The sequence below is a fragment of the Moschus berezovskii genome, chromosome 7 (assembly GCF_049115385.1).
Source record: "Moschus berezovskii isolate FMDL1 chromosome 7, NW_MosBer_1.0, whole genome shotgun sequence".
NCBI classification, from domain to species: Eukaryota; Metazoa; Chordata; class Mammalia; order Artiodactyla; family Moschidae; genus Moschus; species Moschus berezovskii.
In genome coordinates, this window is record NC_142466.1 from 52,869,185 (window position 1) to 52,875,184 (window position 6,000).

General features: G+C 49.2%; 1 protein-coding gene across 2 annotated transcripts in view; it reads right to left on the bottom strand.

The window, feature by feature from the left end:
- APBA1 (amyloid beta precursor protein binding family A member 1) overlaps positions 1-4,831 on the bottom strand; it is a 248,520-nt gene extending 243,689 nt beyond the window's left edge. For both annotated transcript variants that reach the window (XM_088837928.1, XM_055428364.2), the window contains exon 1: positions 4,700-4,831. The gene's annotated coding sequence lies outside the window, so the exon portion shown is untranslated. The remainder of the gene's footprint in view (positions 1-4,699) is intronic.
- Between the last annotated feature and the right edge of the window lie 1,169 nt (positions 4,832-6,000).

The window sequence follows — 6,000 nt, forward strand, 5'->3', positions numbered from 1 at the left end:
CCCACAACACTTGGTCCAAGTCTTTATTATTCTACCCATGGCTGCAACCCTGCCCAGCTCTCTCTGACTTGACTTAGAAGACCATGGCCAAATTCCTTTCTTTTCGTCTCAAACCTCCCATGCTTCTGTCTCAAGAGCCCTTCCCTTGAAGAGTCCTATCTTAAAGATTATGTTCCCATCAGTTTAGCCTCTCCCTTACATTTTCAATCTCTTTCGCTGGTTTCTTCTCCTCCACTTATAAAGTAGGTTCAGATGTCCCTATACTAAGACATTACTTTCCCTATACCATGCCCTACCTTTGATGGAGCAAACTTTCTCTCTCTCCTTCATCCTACTTATTAAAAAGGAAGTCTGTCCTCGCTGCTTTCCACATGCATCACCCTCCCCTATTCAATCCCTCACAGCCTGGATGCACTTCCACCTGCCTCAGGATAATCAAGGAAAGAGAAGTCAAACCCAACGGCTCTTCCTTCCCCGCACCTCCACCCCCTTGGGGCGTGATGTAAGAAGGGTGGTACTCCCTCACCTTCCCCAGCTTCCATGACACCACACTACTGCCACCGCATTCCTCCAACCGCCCCTTGTTTAATGCTCATAACCTCTTTTTTCTCTTTTCCCCTCCAACCCAGGCGTCTTCCAAGGATCCTACCCTTAGCCTCTTCTTGCTCCACTCTCTTTATCGGTCATTCCTGAGACATTGAGTGAGTGAGTGAAGTCGCTCAGTCGTGTCTGACTCTGTGGACTATAGCCTACCAGGCTCCTCTGTCCCTGGGATTCTCCAGGCAAGAATACTGGACTGGGTTGCCATTTCCTTCTCCAGGACATCTTCTCGACCAGGGATCAAACCGGGTTCTCCTTCATTACAGACAGACGTTTTAACCTCTGAGCCACCAGGGAAGCCCCCCTGAGACATTAAAACTGCTCCTAAATAAATGACTTACAAATCTCTCTTTGTTGCTCTAACCTCTCTCCAAAACCTATACCTGTACTGGAGTCCCTTCATTTGGACAAAGCTGTCAGGCTCAAAATGAAACGTCTTTATAAAGAAGTTTCCTCATCCTCCTCTGAAGCTTTCTTGACAATGACCCAATCATTCTCACAGCTGAGCCTGACAATGACCTTTGATCTCCCTGATCAGTGTTCAGATTATTCCTGTACCCTGTCTCTTGAGTTTGCTCTCTCCCTTCACTCCCACTCTCTCATTTCCTCTGACCCTTAATTTAACAACAGAGTTTATCTTGTCTTCCTACTGCCGTCCTTTCCTCATTTCATTCCATCCAACACAATTCACGATTGTCACTGTGAATCTCAGTTATAGTTCTGTCAACCTTCATCCTCAAAAACCTTCCAAGGCTCCCTGGCAGTAACTGAATAAAATCCACATAAAAGTTGCTCCACAACCTTGAATGACTGTCTCTTTCTTATCTCTCACTTCATCTCTGGGCATCTCCTATGCTTCAGCACACGACTTTCTTCCCCCCCTCCACCCCCCACCGTTTAATTGAGAAAGAATTTTAAGCACACCATTCGCAGGAGCCTGGTCACAAAGAGTCGGACACGACTGAGCAACTTCACTTTCATTCTATTCCCTGAATGGGCACACACTTCCCACCACCAGGCCTTTGCTATGCTGTTCCTCCCCCCAATATGCCTTTCCTTCCCTGCCAGTCCAAAACCCACCTACGTAAATCTCAGCTCAAAAGCTCTTTCTTCCAAATCTTTCTTGATTCTTCCTTCTGAAGTCATTGTTGTATCATGTGAACTCCTACAGCTCTACGGGCATATAGTTTTTTCAGCACTTCAGCACTTTCCACCATCCTTACATGCAAGACCTGTCTCTCCTTCCTGGCCATGAACTTCCTCTGGGCAGGATCTAGGTCTCCTTATTTTTCAAATCTCCAGCCATCATAACATTTCTCAAACTCTATTCACAGGTATACACTGCCTAAGATGTTGCAGGCAACTTACAAATATTTGTAAATTAATGACTGTAACCTAAAGAGTTAACTCTGGATTTTAGTGCTTGAAAGTCTCTCAATTTTAACAATTACTTTTTCTTTATAGGATATAAGTCCAACCTTGCCTACGGTACCATAGTTTATTCCTTTTGGCCCCACAGGTCAGTTTTCAGATGTCTTTTATTCCCAAATCTTCTAAAAATCAAACATCTTTAAGAGACCCAATAGTGGAAAGGAACAGAATTAATGCTCCTTTAAGAAAGAAAATGCCTCCATGCAAAACAAATGACTTGCTTCAGGCTACAGCAAAAGGTACAACTGTTTACAGACTGAATTACAGGATTCAAGCTGTATCATTAACCTTAATAGTGCAATCTTTAGAAAGCCAGGCGTTGCATTTTAAAAATTATCACAGGTTAGAAAGGAAATCACTAATTCCTGAGTCATCAGTTGTGCTATTGTATAATTATTCTTTTTCTAAACAGTTTATATACCTTGATAATTCCTAATATTCTTAAACTTTATGGTAAGACATTTATATATCTGGATTTTACTTGCACATATAAACTTTTCTTTAGAAAAAACAGCAAAAATCTCTTAGAATGCCTTTTACGTTCCAAAGTACTTTTCTCAGAAAGAAATTGGCAGAACTAACAAGAGAGTTAAGAACTAAGATTCCAAATTCATTTTTATAAATCTATCGTAAAACTTTGGATGCGCTCCAACAACCTCACATTAAAATTTTAGAAGGCTTGACTTGAAGGACATGAGGAAATTTATTTTAATGTTCACAGCTCCAAGAAAACCTGGTCTACAGATCATCATTAATTAAGAAAAGACAAATGGGAAGACAAAAAGCGTATGTGGACAGCCCTGGTTCTATTATTTTCAATGCAACCTCTGCAAAACAAAACAAAAAATTTTTTAAAGAGAAAGAAACATCTGATGCCAACATGTTGTATACCTACTTGTGCAGTTATGACTGCTACAGGCTTTTCAAGAGGACCGGGGCAGCCAGTTTGGATTCTGACAGCAATGCAGTAGAATTTAAGGTGTTATGACTCAAATATGTTCTAAGCAGGTTAATCTAGTTCCACAACAATTTAATAAAGAAGTATCAAGATATAAAGTGTAAAGGTGTATCATTCTTATAAACACTGCAGGAGAAAAACAGGAGCTGGGGAGTCTGCAGTGGACGCACATATGAATACAATATCTCCCTTCCTTGTCTCTCTCTACCCAACCCCACATAAGCAGATCTTTATCACGCAGAGACAATTAAACAGCTATAGACCCTGGATGCAATTCTGTGTCCTGGCTCCCACTGGGTGACTTATTGCCAGCCTGACATTCTCCAGATTTTCTACTTGCAGGCTACATTGGCTAGGAAAACAGACTCACTAACCTGGGACCCCATCACTATGAACCTTGGGGGATTTCAGTTCCCCAATAATACATGGTACCACCTAGCCATTGTGAAAGCTGGAAGAGTGGATGCCACTAGCATTAGAAATAAAGTATCCCTTTTCCTAAGGAAAATGCCCTGCTTGTGATGCTGACCAAGGGGTGGGCAGGGGACCAGTTTCTCAGATTTTTTTTTCTTTTAAAATACTACCCCCTCATCTCTCATACATACCTTCAGAGTTCATTCTACAAGATCCAACATAAAGACCATATTCTTCAACCATAAGATTTCCAGTGTTTAAATGTGGACGGAGAAGGTTTAGTTGACATTCAAAGTTGTGGGGACAGAGAGAAGGATGTGGCCATTAAAGACCCTTCTCCTTCAGGTCAGACAAGAGAAAAACAATAGAAACTGCAGAGTCAGGGCATCTAAGACCCTTACAGACTAGGAGCTGAGAAAAGGGGAAGTGTCACAGGATGGAAGCTCCCTTCAAAACCTGAATGCCAGCAAGCCCAGGAACAGTAACCATTATGCTGTTTCCCTGCCATGTGCCCAAAGCCACACGCACACTTCCACATCCCCATCTCAAACGACATGTGAAAAAAAAGGGGGAAATGAGGGGAAACGAAGGGAAGTGAGAACCCCTACAGCCGGCCATCCCCAGGCGGGAGCAGAAGAGAGACTGAGAACAGAGTTTCAGGGAAGAAATAACACTGTCCCACAGTCAGCGGGTGACAGCAAGTCAGGGCACCCGCAGCTCTCTGGGTTTGGAGAGCAGTTTGCAGTCACACGAGTACACATACACACATAGATTCACACACATGGGATTTTACAAATCCGCACCCACGCCCCTGCCTCCCTCCACACTCACACACCAAGTGCATCCTGCTCACTTCACCGTTGTCATCACCACACTCTTTCTCCCGGAGAGTCAGCCGAGAGCTGAGGGATCCTAGCGGGGATTCCTGGAAATGTCATCCCCCAACACCTTCGGTCCGCCACCCCCATCCCTTCGACTCTACCTTTTACACACACACACACACACACACGTACTCCTGCCAAGACTGTCATCAGACTCACCGCTGCCCCGAAAGCACGGCATGTCAGCGCGCACAGGACACCAGGCGTCCGTAACCTCAACGCCCCCTTCCCCGGCCCCGTTAGCTCGATGGCTCTAGGCATTGCCTCCCTGGATGTCGCCGGCTGTCCCCTCTCATCCGCACTATTGTTCCTTGCAGGCGCCCGGGGGCGCCCTTCGGCGAGGACGGGGGCCCCGTCGGGGGCAGCACCAGCGCCGGGGACCCCCCATTCATCCAGCCCTCCCTGGAGGTGGTACCTTGCCTGACAGCTGGGTCCGCGGGCCCGCAGGAGCAGGAGGCGCTAACGACAGCGGTGGTGCCAAGTCTGGGAATAAAGCTCCTCTCCAGCCGCTCCTACCTCCAGCGCCACCATCTTCTCCCGCCGCCGCCACCGCTACCGCAGCCGCCCTCGCCCAGCTCTGGCTGGGGCTTCGCAGCAGCCGCTCAGGCCCCTCCGGTCCTGCGGCCCCACCCCCTTCTTCCCAGTCTCCCGCCCCTCGTGACGCGCGCCGGGGCTGGCGAGGGAGGGCACCGGGAGGGAGCGCGCGCGCGCGCCGCGAGCTAGGCGCGCCCTTGCCTCCCACGCCCACCCGCGCGCTCGCGCGGCGCGCGCACGCAGCAGCCGGGCGGCGTCCTCCACGCACAGCCTCTGAAGCGCCCGAGCCCAAGCGCTGGTGGGCATGAGGGGCTCTACAGCCTTTCGCTGGCTGCCGCGCCTCAGCTCGGGCAGGCGCGTTCTGGCGTGCGCGGGCTGCTCCCGGGACATCCCTACGGCTTGCGGGTCGCCGCACGGAGTGGGCAGTGCGGCTGCCTCCCCGAGGGGACTGACAGGGATCTCCACCCTCTTCGGTGGAAGCCCAGCGGGTCCCCGGTTTCCTCAGCAGCAGCTGCGGCCAGAAACAGGCCGCGCTGCGGACCTCGACTCCCGGCCGCCGCGTCGGCTCCTGAGGGGTGTTCCCTTAACTGAGTTACTGCCGAGCTTTCCCGCTCCTCGGGCCCCTAAAATGATGCCGGTACTGCACTGCCTGACAGGCACACAAGGCTCCCTAAGAAAAGAGGGTTGCCGGTACGTCTGGAGCGGGCTGCAGGCCTGCGTTTTCGCCGCTAGGGAGTGAGCCGCTCGGGTTCGGGCCGGAGCGGCGCTGACCGCGTGTGCAGCCCTTGAGGGGAACTGCCCAGTCCTGCTGGAAGAGAAGAAAGCCTCTGGATTATGATGCCGGGAGTGCAGTTGAGCCTGGCTTAGGGCATCAGCCCCAGATATGCCTGGGAAGGAGTAAGGCGGGGACCTTGGCGGCAGGGACCAGGTGGCAGGTGCTGTGCGTTATTGAAAAGCAGTGGGATGGACAGGCCTCAGGAGACCTGGGTTCTGGCGCCGGCCTCACCTGTAATTGGCAGTGTAATATGAGTGAAATCATTTCCTTTTTTACAGACTACTCAGTAATAATAAGAAATGATATTTGCAGAAAGCCTTATAGTTTTGCAAAGCCATCTTCATACATATGTTCTTATCTGGTAAAATGAAGATAAGCTCTGGTTATCCAGATTTCTTGGGAAAGGG